General features: G+C 44.6%; 1 protein-coding gene across 1 annotated transcript in view; it reads right to left on the bottom strand.

Annotated features, from left to right (window-relative positions):
- The window catches only part of PHF1 (PHD finger protein 1), a 91,697-nt gene extending 74,516 nt beyond the window's left edge, over nt 1–17,181 (bottom strand). The window contains exon 1 of the mRNA XM_082263535.1: nt 16,904–17,181. The gene's annotated coding sequence lies outside the window, so the exon portion shown is untranslated. The remainder of the gene's footprint in view (nt 1–16,903) is intronic.
- Nucleotides 17,182–19,731: the final 2,550 nt, after the last annotated feature.

The raw sequence follows: 19,731 nt of genomic DNA, 5'->3' as shown, positions 1-19,731 counted from the left end.
GGGGAATCAAAATGACACAGGAGGATCAGAAGGGGGGGGGAATCAAAATGACACAGGAGGATCAGAAGGGGGGGGGGGGAATGAAAATGACACGGGAGGATCAGAAGGGGGGGGGGAATGAAAATGACACAGGAGGATCAGAAGGGGGGGGGAAATTAAAATGACACAGGAGGATCAGAAGGGGGGGGGGGAATGAAAATGACACAGGAGGATCCGAAGGGGGGGGGGGAATGAAAATGACACAGGAGGATCCGAAGGGGGGGGGGAATCAAAATGACACAGGAGGATCCGAAGGGGGGGGGGAATCAAAATGACACAGGAGGATCAGAAGGGGGGGGGGAATAAAAATGACACAGGAGGATCAGAAGGGGGGGGGAATGAAAATGACACAGGAGGATCAGAAGGGGGGGGGGGAATCAAAATGACACAGGAGGATCCGAAGGGGGGGGGGGAATGAAAATGACACAGGAGGATCCGAAGGGGGGGGGGGAATGAAAATGACACAGGAGGATCCGAAGGGGGGGGGGGAATCAAAATGACACAGGAGGATCAGAAGGGGGGGGGGGAATAAAAATGACACAGGAGGATCAGAAGGGGGGGGGAATGAAAATGACACAGGAGGATCAGAAGGGGGGGGGGGAATCAAAATGACACAGGAGGATCAGAAGGGGGGGTGGGAATCAAAATGACACAGGAGGATCAGAAGGGGGGGGGTGGGAATCAAAATGACACAGGAGGATCAGAAGGGGGGGGGAATCAAAATGACACAGGAGGATCAGAAGGGGGGGGGGAATCAAAATGACACAGGAGGATCAGAAGGGGGGGGGATCAAAATGACACAGGAGGATCAGAAGGGGGGGGGGGAATCAAAATGACACAGGAGGATCAGAAGGGGGGGGGAATCAAAATGACACAGGAGGATCAGAAGGGGGGGGAATCAAAATGACACAGGAGGATCAGAAGGGGGGGGGAATCAAAATGACACAGGTGGATCAGAAGGGGAAGGGGGGGGTCAAAATGACACAGGAGGATCAGAAGGGGGGGGGATCAAAATGACAAAGGATGATGTAATTTGCTGGTTTGTGATGACAACTACTACCGTACCGTATACAGGTAATCAATTTCCTTTTTTTGTTCAACAATAAATGTGTACCGTATTCTTCTTCATGGAAAAATAAGAAAATAAGACCCAGCGCATCTTTGGAAGCAAAAATTTAGACACTGTCCTATTTTCAGGGAAACAGGGTAATAAATGGCTTCAGCCAAACACTTATGCCTCGTACACACGCATCGATTATTGGCGGGGAATTTTCGGCCAACGTCCGATATTCGACTTGTTAGTATGATTCTTCCAACAATCGACTCCGACTTTTCGGCCGAAAAAAAAATCTGGTGTGCAGGCTATAAAATTTTTGTTGGCCGTCAACACAACGGCCGATTTTCCGTCAGTCAGTACAGATTTCGGCAGACAAAAATCTGATGAGCAAGACTGGGCATGCTCAGAGAAGAAAAAACACACAGAAAGTAAACCAGCACATGACATCACTTCTGAAGTAGATTTTTGTTGGCCGAGAAAATTCGTGTGCAGTCTAGGCATATTCCAACCAACAAAACACAACTCTGGACAAAAGTCGGACGATCGGTCGGCAATTGTTGCGTGTGTACGAGGCATAACCATGAGTGAAAAAAAAGTTTTTGTTATTCATATTCTCTGAAAAGTGGCCAAGAAATCATAAATTCTGCCAGGGTGTGTAAACTTATGAGCACAACTGTAGGAAGCAAGACAAAGAACAGAATACTCTCTCATATAAGTACATGGTACAACAGCCACATATCAGAAACATAAAATGTTGGGGTAACATATTCCTTATGCCCATGGGTGTGATGGTCAGCTGGCCACATGCTTTTGGCCCTACAGCGTAGCTCCTGGGACCAGTCCAGCCCTATCATAGGTCACCAATCATAGCCAGTTAGGATTTCCATGTTACCAAAATGATATTAAAAAAAAAAAAAAAAGCTGCATCTAAACAAAAATGCGCACAAGAATGTAATGTGCGTTCAGTAATTGAAGAGGAAAAAAAAAAAAGGGAATAATGAGATTATACGAAGCAATAATACAACTGGAGTATTAAAGGTGCAATCCAATATTTATGGAAAAAATAAAAAGAAAGAAACAAAGCAGAGCACACATCCATTCAGAACAGTTTATTGAGATTATGAACATGCCACAAGGTGCACAATAAAGAAGAACAGACACGTGACGCCACAATGCCAGCTGATCAATGCAGAGATGTGAATGACTAAATTCAAGCACAAGATGCAAAATTAAACAGATGCAAAATGAATCCAGTATAAGGATTGCACCTTTAATATTAGATCAGGACCATCTGACAGAAGTACACGGTGAAGGATACACAATATGATGAATACATTGTTAATAAAATGTTACGGATTCCAGCACAATACAAGACACAGTGAAATCAGAGAGAGGAACAGCAGAGGCCATAAACATTTTCTCCATTTTAGACTTTCCTCCATGGTATTAGTAATCTTACTTCTTGTGTCAGTTATCAGACTACTTTCTCCTTTTAAAGTGGAATTTCAGTATAAACCGACTACTCTTAAAAATGTTCCAACTCCCCCCCCCCATTGGAACTAACCTGTATAAAAAGAAATGCATATATACTTGCCTATTTTCAGTTATGTGATGCTGTCAGCCAGCGGCAGCTGCAGGGGAGAAGAGAGAGCGTTCCGACAATGGCTGGTAAAGCTTGGAGCAGTGATGTCACCCATAGGCTTCAATGACCCATCCGTTGTCGCTGCTCCTTCCTCTGCAGCCGCGCTGGCTGACACAGGGGATCATGTGACCAGAGCAGAGTGCCCTGAGCCCTGATTCACACTGCTGCGATTTGTTGCGACAAAGTCACATGACAAGTCAAAACAAAAATTGTTCCTGCATTACATTTCTGCGTCTTCCTTGCGATACGAGTGCCAAGGACTGAAATGCTAAAATCATAAGTCGCAAGGAAGTCATTTCTTTGTCTGCAACTTCAGAGGGATTTGCAAGTTCAATGCATCGCACTCTGTATTGTTATAATTTGATAATTGGCCAAAGTCACAAAACATCAAAGTCGCATGAAAGCCAAATTGGAGTCGCAAGCAAATCACAATGCAAAGTCGGGTGACTTTGGGGTCGTAGGAGTGTAAACCGAGGCTGAAAATAGGTAAGTATATACATCTTTCTTACACGGGTTAGAAGGAATAGGAGTTGGGGGGGGGGGGAGGGTTTAGAAGTAGTTAGGGCTAAGCGGTGAAATTCCACTTTCATTTTTTTTTTCTGTCATTCAATTTGGGTCAATAAAAAAATACCACATGTTCCAAACACCTCCCTATAACCTTCCAGATCAGTGTTCTTCACCCGTACCCCTTTATACATGATCAGTGTTTCCCACCTGTACCTCCTTTGCATGATCAGTATTTCCCATCCGTACCTCCTTTACATGATCAGTGTTTCCCATCCGTACCTCCTTTACATGATCAGTGTTTCCCACCTGTACCTCCTTTACATGATCAGTGTTTCCCACCTGTACCTCCTTTACATAATCAGTGTTTCCCATCCGTACCTCCTTTACATAATCAGTGTTTCCCACCCGTACCTCCTTTACATAATCAGTGTTTCCCACCCGTACCTCCTTTACATAATCAGTGTTTCCCACCCATACCTCCTTTACATGATCAGTGTTTCCCACCCGTGCCTCCTTTACATGATCAGTGTTTCCCACCTGTACCCCCTTTACATGATCAGTGTTTCCCACCCGTGCCTCCTTTACATGATCAGTGTCTCCCACCCGTACCTCCTTTACATAATCAGTGTTTCCCACCCATACCTCCTTTACATGATCAGTGTTTCCCACCCGTGCCTCCTTTACATGATCAGTGTTTCCCACCTGTACCCCCTTTACATGATCAGTGTTTCCCACCCGTGCCTCCTTTACATGATCAGTGTTTCCCACCTGTACCCCCTTTACATGATCAGTGTTTCCCACCCCGTACCTCCTTTACATGATCAGTGTTTCCCACCCGTACCTCCTTTACATGATCAGTGTTTCCCACCCGTACCTCCTTTACATGATCAGTGTTTCCCACCCGTACCTCCTTTACATGATCAGTGTTTCCCACCCATACCTCCTTTACATGATCAGTGTTTCCCACCTGTACCTCCTTTACATAATCAGGGTTTCCCATCCGTACCTCCTTTACATGATCAGCCGTACCACCTGTATACACGATCACCTTTCTCGCTCGTACCCCCTGTATACACGCTCACCTTTCTCCACCCATACCCCTTATAAATGGTCACATCTACCAAACATCCCTGGGGATAGGTCATCTTATTTTAGGTACAGCCTATTTATTTTTTTAAATGCCCGAAAATTAAAATACATCAACTTAATTTTGATGCTAATAATAATGATATTTTCTATGCCTGTCTTTCTTTAGTCACAAGAAATAAAATAAAGAGTTAATATAACTTATTTCTTCCTACTCTCCCTGTGATCAAGTAGCAACGTTATAACGTTTTAGTAATTATTCCAAAATCACATTAAAATATAGTCGATGAATTTTTAAATCTATATTCTGTAAAGATCTTCTTGCCCTCTGGTTTTAATATTATTAAAGTATTTAATATAAAAGGCGAGTCTCTTGTAAAATTAATACACTGACCCCTAGTTAAAGTTTATCTTCAGGCAAAACCTTTTTTTTTTTTTAACATGGTGGATGAAGTAGGGGTCCTTTCACACGAACGGTCCGATCAGATCCGCCTAAAAGATCTAATTGGATCCCCCATGCATCCCTATGGAGCGGCGGATGTCAGCGGAGACAGACATGTCCGCTGACACCCGCTGCCATCCGCATCCGATCCGGTCCGTGAAATCCGGACGGATGGAAACCCTATTTTCCATCCGTCCAGGGAATCGGATGAGAGCGGACAGGTGGTCCGCTCTCATCCGATTCCCCATAGAGAGCAGCGGGCTCTGACACCTCCCTCTCCGCACACAGAGCGGAGAGGGAGGTGTCACCTTCCTGCTCAGTGGGGATCAGTGTATCGATCCCTCGCTGAGCAGCACGCAATCCGCCGACCGAGGCGGACCGCGTGAAAGGAGCCTAAGGGTTGGACCCTTTGTCAAGTTTTTAATCTGTGTCTCCATTGAGGAGATTTACAGTTTGTACTTCTGTAATCAGCGCTGAAATCCAACATTTTAGAGCTGTTCCCCCCCAGCATGACGTAAAGGGAATTCTTCCAATTAGGACAACTGTTCTGATGACAAATAAGAGAAGAATTCCCACTCCACGTTGGAAGATTTCCTCCCAATTCCTGTTGCATCTTTGAGATAGGAAGTAAAGGGAAACTTGCCCACTGGTGTACACACAGCAAAAAATGAACTGCCAGGGGTTTAAAAGCTGAATTTCAGGAATTTAGCGAGTTTTCAGAAAGTGCAGGCACACTGAGTTAAAGCAGTTATTCGCCCTGTATTTAGAAAACAAAATTAAAAGTCAGCATCGGCGATCCAACCTGTAGTGGGAGCACGTTCCTGTCAAACCAGATACCTGCTCTCCCCTCAAAAAAAGTGCCAGAAACAGAAGAGGAGGGCATAAATCTAAACTTTCTTTTTAGGATAAAGATGTGCTTTTTGTCCAATTAGCTGCAGGTCACCTCCGGAACTTATCTCTATATTACTTATGCATTCCCAGAGGATACACTTTGGCTGTGTCCGCCCCTCCCCTCTGCTGCCCATTCACAGAAGTCTTTGTGTATTTTGTGAATGAATTCACATAATACAAAGGCTTCTCTGAATGGGCAAAAGGATGAGAGGGGCATGCATAGCAGTTCCAGTGACTCTGCTCTTGACGGAACCGAGATAACAGTGAGCAGCCTCTGAGCTTCTGACCTTATCTTCCTGGAGCACAATAAACTGGTCAGATGTGAATAATAGAGATAAGTCTAGGTGGTGGCAGGCACCCCGTTACACTTAACTGGTATTTCTGCAGTTATTACAAAGTAGCCTCAGGGCTCTTTCACACGGTCCGCCTCCGCAGGCGGATCCGTGTTGCTCAGTGGGGATCGATCCGCGATCCCCGCTGAGCCGGGCGGATGACAGCTCCGTCTCCGCTTGCAGAGCGGAGAGGGAGGTGTCTCAGCACCCGCTGCCCTCTATGGGGGATCAGATGAGAGCGGACCAGTTGTCCGCTCTCATCAGATCCGCTCCGATTACTGAACGGATGGAAAAATAGGGTTTCCATCCGTCCAGATTTCAGCACAGGATCGGATGCGGATGGCAGCGGGTGTCAGCGGAGGTGTCTGCCTTCCCCTCCCCTGGCACATTTTGGGGAGGAGAGGGGAGCGGATACCCGTTTTTTAACCGAAAGTTGGCGCCCCTCCTTCTGGAACACATCTCAGGTCCCAGAAGGCTGCGGCCCATTCACAAATCGTGGCGCGCTTTGCAAGGCTTCACTGCTGGTTTTCCTTAGCCAGAATGACGGTGCCAGCACCTGATAGCCGATTAAAGAATCGGCTCGGGTGAGGACACCGCTGGATGCCTGGACAGGTAAGTGCCCTAATATTAAAAATCAGCAGTTACAGTATTTGTGGCTGCTGACTTTTTTTTTTGAGGGGGGGGCTAGAGCTGCTCTGTAATGTCATAGTTGTATAACATGTCCAGTTAAACTAGTAATAAATACATGATTTAATTTGTATAATGATTTGTCTGTTCTCTAGTTTACTAGACGATCTCTCTTGGATCATCCAGTGAGACGAGAGAGTTATCAAATAAATCTGAATTTAAAAAGTACACTTTAAATAAAGGTCTGAATTAATTTAAACAGTACATTTAACACGTCCTGTTAGTAAATTATTAAATACTACTATTCCAGAATATATTAATTCCTTCATTATCTGTTCCCTGGTTTACCCTCACCCGTCCACCGGAATGATCCTAGAGAGGAGCCCTGTCCTAAGTGAAGTAAAAAAAATGATTAAAAAAAAAGAATTCCCTTTGCAAACGACTAGATTGCTCCTTCATTAGCCCCCCCCCTGGCAGGGAGCAGAATCCGGGAGGGATTCCCCTGAGCTCTATTAGTTTAAAATAATGTAATTCAGTTACACCACGGTTGCTTACAACCCCCCGATCAACATTTAAATATTGGCTTTCATTTTTTTTTCTCTTTTTACAATTAATTGGCTTCCTAATTATGTCTCCTCTGACTATGTGATCCCAGAGAGATCTTTTAACCGCCTGCCGACTGCTCACAGTATATTTACTGCGGCAGTCAGCCCCTCACAGGCAGAGCGACGTAGGTCTACGTCGCTAGCCTGTGAGGGCTCTAGGGAGCGAGAGCGCGCCGCCGGGGGCGCGCTCCGGCTCCCGCACGGTCACGGACCCCCCTGCGCGTGTGCCTGGTGGACCCGATCGTCCGCCGGTCACTCGCGATCGTCGGTGGAGAGGGAGAAAGGCAGGCGGCTAATGTAAACAAAGCCGCCTGTCATTCTCCCCTGTGTAGGAATGGTGATCATACGGTTCTACTATGTAGGACCGCTGATCACTGTTCCTACACCTCAAGCCACAGCCAATCACAGTTAGAATCACGCCCCTAGGGACACACATAACCCCTCCCTCTCAAAAAAAAGTTAACCCCTTCACCGCCAGTGTCATTTTACAGTAACAGTGCATATGTATAGCACTGATTACTGTAGAAATGTCACTGGTAACCCCAAAAATGTCAGTCAAGGGTCCGATCTGTCCGCCGCAATGTCGCACTACTGCAAACAAAAAAAAACAAAATCGCACAGGTGATCAAATACCACCAAAAGAAAGCTCTGTTTGTGGGAAAAAAAAAGGACGTCAAATTCGTTTAGGTAAAGCGTCGCACGACCCCGCAATTGTCCGTTAAAATCACGCAGTGTCGAATCGCAAAATAGGCCCTGGTTAGGAAGGGGGTAAAATCTTCCGGGGCTTAAGTGGTTAACTGCCAAAACTGAGGTACTTATTCCAGTCATTTTAAACCCGTTAATACTCAAAAAGTTAATAATGAAGGATTACATTGGGTGATCGATCTAATCACATCAGGCCTGCTATTAAATCCTCTCCTAGACACCGGTTTGATCCCAGAGAGATCCCACAGTAGTAGGATAAAGATTGTGAGCCAATTATTCCAGCCATTTAGGCTGCATTCACATGTCAGCTTATAATCACGGGCAGAACCGCTGCGGTTCCGCCCGCGATTCGGAGATTTATTGCAAATCGCGGGACGCCTAGCGTTGCCCGTTGATTTGCAATAGCCCCCAAAAAGCCGAGCGATGTTGCCGCGATTTACGCCCGCCGAATCGCGGCAACATCGCGCAAACAAAATCGCGGGACGCAATACGCTCCAAAGAAGCTCTTGTACTTTTTTGGAGCGTATTGCGTCCCGCGATTTTGTTTGCGCGATGTTGCCGCGATTCGGCGGGCGTAAATCGCGGCAACATCGCTCGGCGTTTGGGGGGCTATTGCAAATAAATAATAAATTTGCAATAAATCTCCGAATCGCGGGCGGAACCGCGGCGGTTCTGCCCGCGATTATAAGCTGACATGTGAATGCAGCCTTATGGTAAATGATTTCACGCATTGTCATTGTTCATCGGAGGGTTTCCTCCGTTAATCTCATCTTGGCCTTCTAGGTGACCCCAGATAGAACCACTTTGAAGATTTATGCCAGATCTCAATGTGGGTTCTATCTATCCTCCAATTAACCCCCTACTGACCTGTTGTGTGGTTCCCAACATGGTAAAATAAAGAACTGTACCGGATCTGGACGTGGGCTCTATATCTTGGCCAGCGGAGTGATCCATCAGCTCCTCCGAAGTATCACAACAGATTCTTTTGAGCTAGAATTCCAAAGTTCCATTTATGTTCTGTCAGTAAACTCTTAAATACGATTATTCCAAAATATATTGAACCCCTCCTGACCAGCTGTGATCCTTTTTATTCCTTCTGACCTCTAGTTAGAAAAACTGATTTTTTTTTTTTTTAGTATAAATGGTTCTGTCCCTGTTCTAGTAAATGATTAGATCAAATTCACTTTCATCTGATAAAAAGTACCATATCAGTACCAGATCTAAATGTGGGATCTATTTAATTTGCCCAGTTATTCATCTGAAGAGCTGGGAGTTCTACAGATAAATAACTGGGATCCCTCCTGATCTCTAGTAATTATTCCTGACCTTTTAGTAAATAATTAGACCTGATCCACTGTCATCTGATAAAATTAAAAACTGTACCAGATCTAAATGCGGGATCTATTTAATTTGCCCGGTTATCCATCTGTCCTCTAGTTTACTGACCTGTCCTGTGATCTCTGATAAAGATCCACTCATCTAGTAAAATGAAGAATGACACCTGATCTTGGTGTGGGATCTACCACCCTTCGAAATCTATTGAGTATTAATGTATTAACTCCCCTCCCTGCAAGCTGTGTGATCCGGTGGATCCCTCCCAACCGCTAGTATTATAAATGATGCCTGCCCTGTTATAGTAACTGATCAGACCTGATGCAAGGTCATCAGATAAGATAAAGAACTGTACCAGATCTAAATGTGGGATCTATTTAATTTGACCAGTCTTTCATCTGTAGAGCTGGGAGTTCTACAGATAAATAACCGGGATCCCTCCTGATCTCTAGTAATTATGCCTGACCTTTTAGTAAATAATTAGACCTGATCCACTGTCATCTGATAAAATTAAAAACTGTACCAGATCTAAATGCGGGATCTATTTAATTTGCCCGGTTATCCATCTGTCCTCTAGTTTACGGACCTGTCCTGTGATCTCAGAAAAAATCAACTCATCTAGTAAAATGAAGAATGACACCTGATCTTGGTGTGGGATCTACCACCCTTCGAAATCTATTGAGTATTAGGCCCCTTTCACACAGGCGGACCGTTCAGATTCGCCTGTTTTTTTGGTGGATCTGAACGGTCCCCTCATACATCTCTATGGGGGATCGGATGTCAGCGGAGACATGTCCGCTGACATCCGACCCGATCCGTCAAATCTGGACGGATGGAAAACCTATTTTCCATCCGTCCAGCGGATCGGATTGGATGAGAACGGACAGTGGGTCCGTTCCCATTCGATTTCCCCCATAGAGATGCATGGGGAACTGACAGCTGTTTCTCCGCACATAGCGCAGAGACACAGCTGTCCTCCTGCTGCTCAGCGGGGGATTGGCGGCTCGATCCCCCGCTGAGAAAAACGGAATCCGTTTGACGGACTGCTGTGTGAAAGGAGCCTAAATGTATTAACTCCCCTCCCTCCAAGCTGTGTGATCCGGTGGATCCCTCCCAACCGCTAGTATTATAAATGATGCCTGCCCTGTTATAGTAACTGATTAGACCTGATCCAAGGTCATCTAAAAAGATAAAGAACTGTACCAGATCTAAATGCGGGATCTATTTAATTTGCCGTTATCCATCTGTCCTCTAATTAACCTTTTAGTGACCTGGGAGCTCGGATAAAAATCCACTCATCTAGTGAAATGAAAAAGGACACCTGATCTTGATGTGGGATCTCCCATCCTGCAAAATCTATTGAATCTTATTGTATTAACTCCCACCTAACCAGCTGTGTGATCCTGCGGATCCCTCCTGGCCTCTAGTAATAAAAACAATTATATATATATAAATAAATGATCCCTGTCCTGTTATATATTAACTCCCTCCTGACCAGCTATGTGATCCTGTGGATCCCTCCTGACCGCTACTAAAAAAACTGAATTTTATTAAATATAAAATGATCCCTGCCTTGTTACAGTAAATGATTAGACCTGATCCACTTTCATCTGTTAAGATGAAGAATTGTAGCAGATCTAAATGCAGGATCTATTTAATTTGCCCTGTTATCCATCTGTCCACTAATTAACCCATTATTGACCTGTCCTGTGATCCACTCATCTAGTGAAATGAAGAATGACACCTGATCTTCAAATGGGATCTCTCACCCTATGAAATCTATTGAGTCTTATTGTATTAACTCCCACCTAACCAGCTGTGTGATCCTGTGGATCCCTCCTGGCCTCTAGTATTATATATATATATCCCTGTCCTGTTATAGTAAATGATTGGATCTGACCCACCTTCATTTGATAAAATCAATAATTGTACCAGATTTAAAAATGTGGGATCTATTGATTTTGCCCGGTTATAAATCTGTCCTCTACCCCATTATTGACCGGTCCTGTGATCCACTCCTCTGATGAAATGAAGAATGACATAGGTCAGTCTGTGAAATCTATTGATCTCCCCCCTCCTGTGATCCACTGAATCCCTCCTGAACTCCAGTAATAAAAACAATTTTTTTTTTTTTTGCATATGTAAATGATCCCTGCCCCGTTATAATAAAATTATTCGATTTGCAATTGATCCATTTTCATCTGATAAAATAAAGATTTGCACCAGATCTAAACGTGAGATCTATTTAATCTGCCCAGTTCTCCATCTGCCCTCTAGTTAACCCCCATTGACTGTCATGTGATCCCAGAGATCCACTTATCTAGTAAAAAGGAAGAATTATACCAGATCTGAATGTGGATCTATTTATTGTATCTAGTCATCCATCTATCCAGTTGACCCCCTCAAAACCTGTGACCCCAGAGAGAGATCCACTGTCATCGAACAGAACTTCGATAGATTTTTAAAATTTGACGGCAAATTATTAAATTTTAATCTGCAAGATCGAATTTGCCTAATCATCTAACATCTAGTTAACCCTCTCCTGACTATCCCTGATAGATCCACTTGCATCGAGTGAAATGAAGCATTATTTCAGATCTGGATGTAAGCTCGATCACACTATTGATCATCAATCTGCTCTTGTATTAATTAACCCCCTCTTGGCCAGAGAGATCCATCAGCCCTCCTGTAAATAGCACAATGGATTATTTTTAGATATAATTCCGAAGTTACCCGTCAGTAAATTATTATTGTTAGATTTAAATTTTCTTGGTTGTGAATCGGTTTTCTCTAGTTAACCCCATAATGATCTGTTCTGTGATCCCACATACATCCACTCATCTAGTAAAAATCAATCATTAATTAACCCCTGTTGGTCAGCAAAGTGATCCTGTCCAGTATAATCAGAACATCCCCCAAAGTTCTATCCATGCCCCCATTGTTAATATTCAAGTATTATTTTGTTACATGTAATCTGCCTTTTCTTCATCTTCTATTTATGCTTCTCTCAGTTGGTCACGTGATCCCAAAGACTGATCCACTCGCACCTAGCAAAATGGAGAATTGTATCACATCTGGATCTATCACACTCGGGAATTAGATTGATCCCTAATCTGCAGTTTCATTAATCGCCTCCCGACTTCTAGTATTTTTTTTAAGCTAATGATCCCCTTCCTGTTAAAGGATTTGATCTGTGATAGATCCACTTATCCAGTAAAATGAAAGTTATACCAGATCTAAATATTGGGTTGATTTTACCCCTTTTTTTGTCCTCTTGTCAACCCCCTCTTCTGACCCCAGATAAATCCACTTGGATCTAGTAAATCAAAGAATTATACCAGATCTGGATGTGGGATCTATCTCCAAAGAAATATATTGAATACTATTCCCCTCTTGTTTTAACCTCCTGATGATCCCTGTTGACCTCTAGTAATAATATATTTTTTTAGATAAAGGATCCCTGTCCTGATAGAAAGTGATTAGCTGTCATGATCATATCATAGATCCACTTTTATCTGGTAAAATGTAAAACTGTACCAGATCTGGTGCGGGAGCTTTTTATTCTGTCAAATTATTCATCTGTCCTCTAGTTAACCTTCTCTTGACCTGACATTTGATCCCAGATAGATCCAGTAAAATGAAGAATTGTACCAGATGTGGGATCTCTCATCCTATTAAATATTTATTACTGCAATAAACCTGTCCCGACCAGCTGGGTGAACCTGTGGATCCCTCCTGACCCCTAGTAATAAAATGTATATTTTTTTTAGAATAATTAATTGATCCCTGCCCTGTTCTAGTAAATGATTAGATCTGATCAAATAAAAAACACAAGATTCCTCCCCCCCCCCCCCGTGATCCAGTGCATCCCTTCTGACCTCTAGCAGTAAAAACGGATTTGTGAATATAAATGATCCCTGACCGGTGCCCTTAATCGTGTGATAGATCTGCTTTCATCTGATAAATAGTACAAGATCTAGATGCAGGATCTCTCACCCTATGTAATCTATTGCTCCTTAATGCATTAACCAGCTGTGTGATCCTGTGGATCCCTCCTGACCTCTAAAAGAAACAAAAATGATTTGTTTTTAAATATAAATGATCCCTGTCCTGTTAGTAAAGGGTGTGATCTTGTGATAGATCCACTTTCATCTGATAAATCGTAACAGATTTAGACATGGGATATCTCGCCTTATGAAATCTATTGAGCCTTAGAGTATTACCAATTCCTGACTAGCTGTGTGATCCTGTAGATCCATTCAGACCCCTATTTTTTAAAAAAAATGTAAATGATCCCTGACCTGTTCTAGTAAATAATTAGATCTGATAAAAGGAAGGATTGTACCAGATCCACATGTGGGGTCTATTTAGTTTGCTCATCTGTCCTGTAGTTACCTTTTTACTGACCTGTGATCCCAGATAGAGATCCACTCCTCTAGAGAAATGAAGAATTACACCTGTCACCCTGTGAGATCTATTGATGACCCCCTCCTCCTGTGATCCAGAGGATCCCATCTGACCTGTAATAGTAAAAACTGATTTAATATAAAAATGATCCTTTTACAATCCCCTAATCTTGTAACAGATCCGCTTTCATCTAATAGTACAAGATCTAGATGCGGGATCTCTCCCCCTATGAAATCTTTTGATCCTTTTATTAACCCCTTCCTGACCAGCTGGGTGATTCTATGGATCCCTCCTGACCTCTAGAATATTAATGACCCCTGTCCTGTTAGTAAGTGATCAGATCTCTCTAGATCTTGTGAGGGATCCGCTTTCATGATAAAATCAGACCAGATCTAGCCACAGGATCTCTCACCCTATGAAATGTATTGCTTCTTAATGCATTAACCCCTTCCTGACCAGCTGGGTGATCCGGTGGATCCCTCCTGAATTATAGAAGAAAAAATATAAAATGATCCCTTCCCTGTTAGTAAATGTGTAGATCTCTCTAGATCTTGTGAGAGATCCGCTTTCATGATAAATCATAACATGTCTAGACGTGGGAGCTCTCATCCTATGAAATCTGTTGCTACCCAATGTATTAACCCCCTCCTGACCAGCTGTGATCCTGTGGATCCCTCGTGACATCTAGAAGACACATATTTTAAATAAATATATATATAAAATGAACAGATCTCTGGATCTTGTGATAGATCCACTTTCATCTGATAAATTGTAATAGATCTAGCCACAGGATCTCTCACCCTATGAAATATGATGCTCCTTAATGTATTAACCCCTCCTGACCAGCTGTGTGATCCTGTGGATCCCTCCTGACCTCTGAAAGAAAACATACTTTTTTCTTTTTAAATATATAAAACCCCTAACCTGTTAGTAAATGATCAGATCTCTGTAGGTCTTGTGAGATCCACTTTCATCTGATAAATTGTACCAGATCTAGAATTCAGGTCTCTCGCCCTATAAAGTCAATTGATCCTTAATGTATTAACCCTCTCCTAACCAGCTGTGTGATCCTGTGGATTCCTCGTGACCTCTATTTTTTTTTTATATAAACTATCCCTGCCCTGTTCTAGTAAATAATCAGATCTGATAAAAGGATGAAATTGTACCAGATCTAGACACAGGATCTCTCACCCTATGAAATCTATTGCTTCTCAATGTATTAACCCCTCCTGACCAGCTGTGTGATCCTGTGGATCCCTCCTGACCTCTAAAAGGATTTTTTTCTCCAGATCTTGTTAGAGATCCACTTTCATCTGATAAAATTGTGCCAGATCTAGACATGGGATCTCTTACCCTATGAAGTCTATAGATCCTTATAGTATTAACACCTTCCTGACCAGCTATGTGATCCCATGGATCCCTCCCCACCTCTAAAAGGAAGTTTTTTCTCTAGATCTTGAGAGATCCACTTTCATCAGATAAATTGTACCAGATCTAGTCGTGGGATCTCTCATCCTATGAAGTCTATAGATCCTTAATGGATTAACCCCTTCCTGAACCAGCTGTGCGATCCTGTGGATCCCTCCTGACCTCTAAAAGGATTGTTTTCCTCTAGATGTTGTGAGAGATCCACGTTCATCTAATAAATTGTACCAGATCTAGCTGTGAAATCTCTCACCCTATAGGTCCTTATTGTATTAACCCCTTTCTGACCCTGTGGATCTCTCCTGACCTCTAAAATTATTTTTCCCCTCTAGATCTTGTGAGAGATCCACTTTAATCTGATAAACCAGATCTAGACGTGGGATCTCTCACCCTATGAAGTCTATAGCTCCTTATTGTATTAACCCCTTCCTAACCAGCTGTGTGATCCTGTGGATCCCTCCTGACCTCTAAAAATATTTTTTTTCTCTAGATCTTGTGAGAGATCCACTTTCATCTGATAAAATTGTACCAGATCTAGATGTGGGATCTCTCACCTTAAAGATCCTATTTGTATTAACCCCTTTCTGACCAACTGTGTGATCCTTCGGATCCCTCCTGACCTCTACTGATTTTTATACAACTGATCCCTGCCCAATTATAGTAAATAATTAGATCTGATAAAATGAAGAATTGTACCAAGCCTGGACACAGGATCTCTCACCCTATGAAATCTATAGATCCTTATTGTATTAACCCCCTCCTGACCAGCTGCATGATCCTGAGAATCCCTCCTGAACTCTAAAAGGATTTTTTCCCCTCTAGATCTTGTGAGAGATCCGCTTTCATCTGATAAACGGTACCAGATCTAGATGTGGGATCTCTCACCCTATAGATCCCTATTGTATTAACCCCTTCTTGACCAGCTGTGTGATCCTGTTGATCCCTCCTGACCTCTAAAAATATTTTTTTTCTCTAGATCTTGTGAGAGATCCACTTTCATCTGATAAAATTGTACCAGATCTAGCTGTGAGATCTCTCACCCTATAGATCCTTATTGTATTAACCCTTCTTGACCAGCTGTGTGATCCTGTGGATCCTGCCTGACCTCTAATTTTCCCCCTCTAGATCTTGTGAGAGATCCACTTTCATCTGATAAACCAGATCTAGACGTGGGATCTCTCACCCTATAGATCCTATTTGTATTAACCCCTTCTTGACCATCTGTGTGATCCTGTGGATCCCTCCTGACCTCTAATTCCCCCCCTCTAGATCTTGTGAGAGATCCACTTTCATCTGATAAACCAGATCTAGACGTGGGATATCTCACCCTATAGATCCCATTTGTATTAACCCCTTCTTGACCAGCTGTGTAAACCCGTGGATCCCTCCTGATTTTGTTTTTAAATAAAATGATCCCTGCCCAATTATAGTAAAGAATTAGATCTGATAAAAAGAAGGAATGGAGCAGATCCCAATGTGGGATCTATTTAGTGTGGCCCTGTAGTTACCCTGTTCCTGGGATCTCCTCCTGCAGTGAGATGAAGAATGACAGCTCCCCCCTGTGTGATCTATAGCTGACCCCTCCTCCCCCCTCGTGTGATCCAGTGGATCCCCCCGGTCAGTGATGGGTATATGGAAGGTGATGATTGGTGGTGGTGGTGCTGCCCCCTAGTGTCGGTGCAGAGATGTCCTCTCTGTCTCCGGTGGTGGCGGTGTGAGGTGATTAGTATCGGGCGGCCTCTCTCACTCTCCTGCCTGTCCTGGTAATTGGCCTCTGCTGTTCCTCTCAGACGGAGCTTCCCTCACCCCGGGGTCCCCTCAGATTCCTCCCCCGGCTCCTCCTTCTTCTTCCTCGGTTATCTTCCTCTCCCCCCCTCCTACACTCCCGGGGGGGTCCGGGCAGCAGCGCGTCCTCCTCCTCCTTCTTCTCCTCGGGCCGCACCTCGGCCCGAGTGACGCAGCAGCCTAAAGGCAGGAGGAGCTAGGCAACAACGACCCCGGCGACGTCACCACACCCACCCCCGGAGCCAGCCAATCGGAACCCGCCCGATGGAGGAGAGAAGGCAGATTCCCGTTGGTTGCCCACTTTTATCATCCCCCCTCCTCCTTTTCTTTCTTCCTTCACCTTCCCTCTCTTTTCTGTCAGCCCTGGTGGGCGTGGCTTGCGGCTCTCGGCGTGGCGGCCAATCAGCAGCGAGCGGCGCTTTTGGGGAGCGGGAAAAAAAATAGCCCCTGGCGTGCGCCAGCCAATGACAGCCGCCGGCCGCGTGTGAGGAGAAGAGCTGACCGGACTGGACCGCCGGGGATCTGGGCGGGAAATCGGCCTGGCCTATCAGATTTCAGCCTGCTGTAGGTCTCTGATCTTTTTTTTTGTGTGGCTTTATATGGGGAGGGTACTTATAAAAAAAAAATGAAGGGTTTTCCTCCAATCACCAATCGAATCTGAAGAGATGTTATTTTTATTGGTACTCAGGGTGAGGTCACATGACAGGATTGTTCAGGGCGGGGCTTAACTATCAAATTTGAATAATTTTTAACACCCTCCCTCCTTATATATGTTAATTATTTCTGGTAATGTTTATAAAATTCAATGTTATGCAGGGAGGGGGCGGAGTCAGCTGAGGGAGGAGGGGCTGGAAGAATTGAAGAGTATGTAAAGAGGCGGAGCTCAGCATATTGACCCACCTGGCGTGGTCAATAAAGTGGGTGTGGCTTTACAGTGTGGGAGGAAAATAAGCTTCCTTGATGGGTGGTCAGTGGCTGGATATAATAACCCCGCCCCCAATCATTAGTGGTCAGTGGCTGGATATAATAATAACCCCGCCCCCACCCAATCATTGGTGGTCAGTGGATGGAAATAATAACCCCGCCCCCCCACCCAATCATTGGTGGTCAGTGGCTGGATATAATAACCCCACCCCCAATCATTGATGGTCAGTGGCTGGCTATATTAGGAACTCCAACCCCCACCCAATCAGTGGCTGAATATAATAATAACCCTGCCCCCCACCCAATCATTGGTGGTCAGTGGCTGAATATAATAATAATAACCCCAACCCCACCCAATCAGTGGTGGGATATAATAACCCCACCCCCCCAATCATTGGTGGTCAGTTTGCTGGAAATAATAACCTCGCCCCCCCAATCATTGGTGGTCAGTGGTTGAATATAATAATAACCCCGCCCCCACCCAATAATTGGTGGTCGGTGGTTGAATATAATAACCCCACCCCCACCCAATCATTGGTGGTCAGTGTCTGGAAATAATAATAACCCCGCCCCCCACCCAATCATTGGTGGTCAGTGGATGGAAATAATAACCCCGCCCCCCACCCAATCATTGGTGATCAGTGGCTGGATATAATAACCCCACCCCCAATCATTGGTGGTCAGTGGCTGGATATAATAATAACCCTTCCCCCCCACCCAATCATTGGTGGTCAGTGGATGGAAATAATAACCTTGCCCCCCACCCAATCATTGATGGTCAGTGGCTGGATATAATAATAACCCCGCCCCCCCAATCATTGATGGTCAGTGGCTGGATATAATAATAACCCCGTCCCCCAATCATTGATGGTCAGTTTCTTGATATATTAGGAACTCCACCCCCCACCCAATCAGTGGCTGAATATAATAATAACCCTGCCCCCCACCCAATCATTGGTGGTCAGTGGATGGAAATAATAACCCCGCCCCCCACCCAATCATTGGTGGTCAGTGGATGGAAATAATAACCCCGCCCCCCCACCCAATCATTGGTGGTCAGGTGCTGGATATAATAACCCCACCCCAATCATTGGTGGTCAGTGGCTGGATATAATAATAACCCCGCCCCCCCCCCCAATCATTGGTGGTCAGTGGCTGGATATAATAATAACCCTGCGCCCCCCCAATCATTGGTGGTCAGTGGCTGGATATAATGATAACCCCGCCCCCCCCCAATCATTGGTGGTCAGTGGCTGGATATAATAATAACCCTGCCCCCCCCCAATCATTGTTGGTCAGTGGCTGGATATAATAATAACCCTGCGCCCCCCCCAATCATTGGTGGTCAGTGGCTGGATATAATGATAACCCCGCCCCCCCCCAATCATTGGTGGTCTGTGGCTGGATATAATAATAACCCCGCCCCCCCCCCAATCATTGGTGGTCAGTGGCTGGATATAATAATAACCCTGCGCCCCCCCAATCATTGGTGGTCAGTGGCTGGATATAATAATAACCCCGCCCCCCACCCAATCATTGGTGGTCAGTGGCTGAATTCAATAACAACCCCGCCCCCACCCAATCATTGGTGGTCAGTGGCTGGATATAATAATAACCCTGCCCCCACCCAATCATTGGTGGTCAGTGGCTGGATATAATAACCCCGCCCCCCACCCAATCATTGGTGTTCAGTGGCTGAATTCAATAACAACCCCGCCCCCACCCAATCATTGGTGGTCAGTGGCTGGATATAATAATAACCCCGCCCCCACCCAATCATTGGTGGTCAGTGGCTGGATATAATAATAACCCCGCCCCACCCAATCGGTGGCTAGATATAATAATATCCCTGCTCCTACCTAATCGTTGGTGGTCAGTGGCTGTATATAATAACCCCGCCCCCAACCTAATCATTGGTGGCCAGT

This window comes from Pelophylax lessonae (genome assembly GCF_965119305.1).
Source record: "Pelophylax lessonae genome assembly, chromosome: 7".
NCBI classification, from domain to species: domain Eukaryota; kingdom Metazoa; phylum Chordata; class Amphibia; order Anura; family Ranidae; genus Pelophylax; species Pelophylax lessonae.
This window is presented reverse-complemented; position numbering and strand designations above follow the sequence as displayed.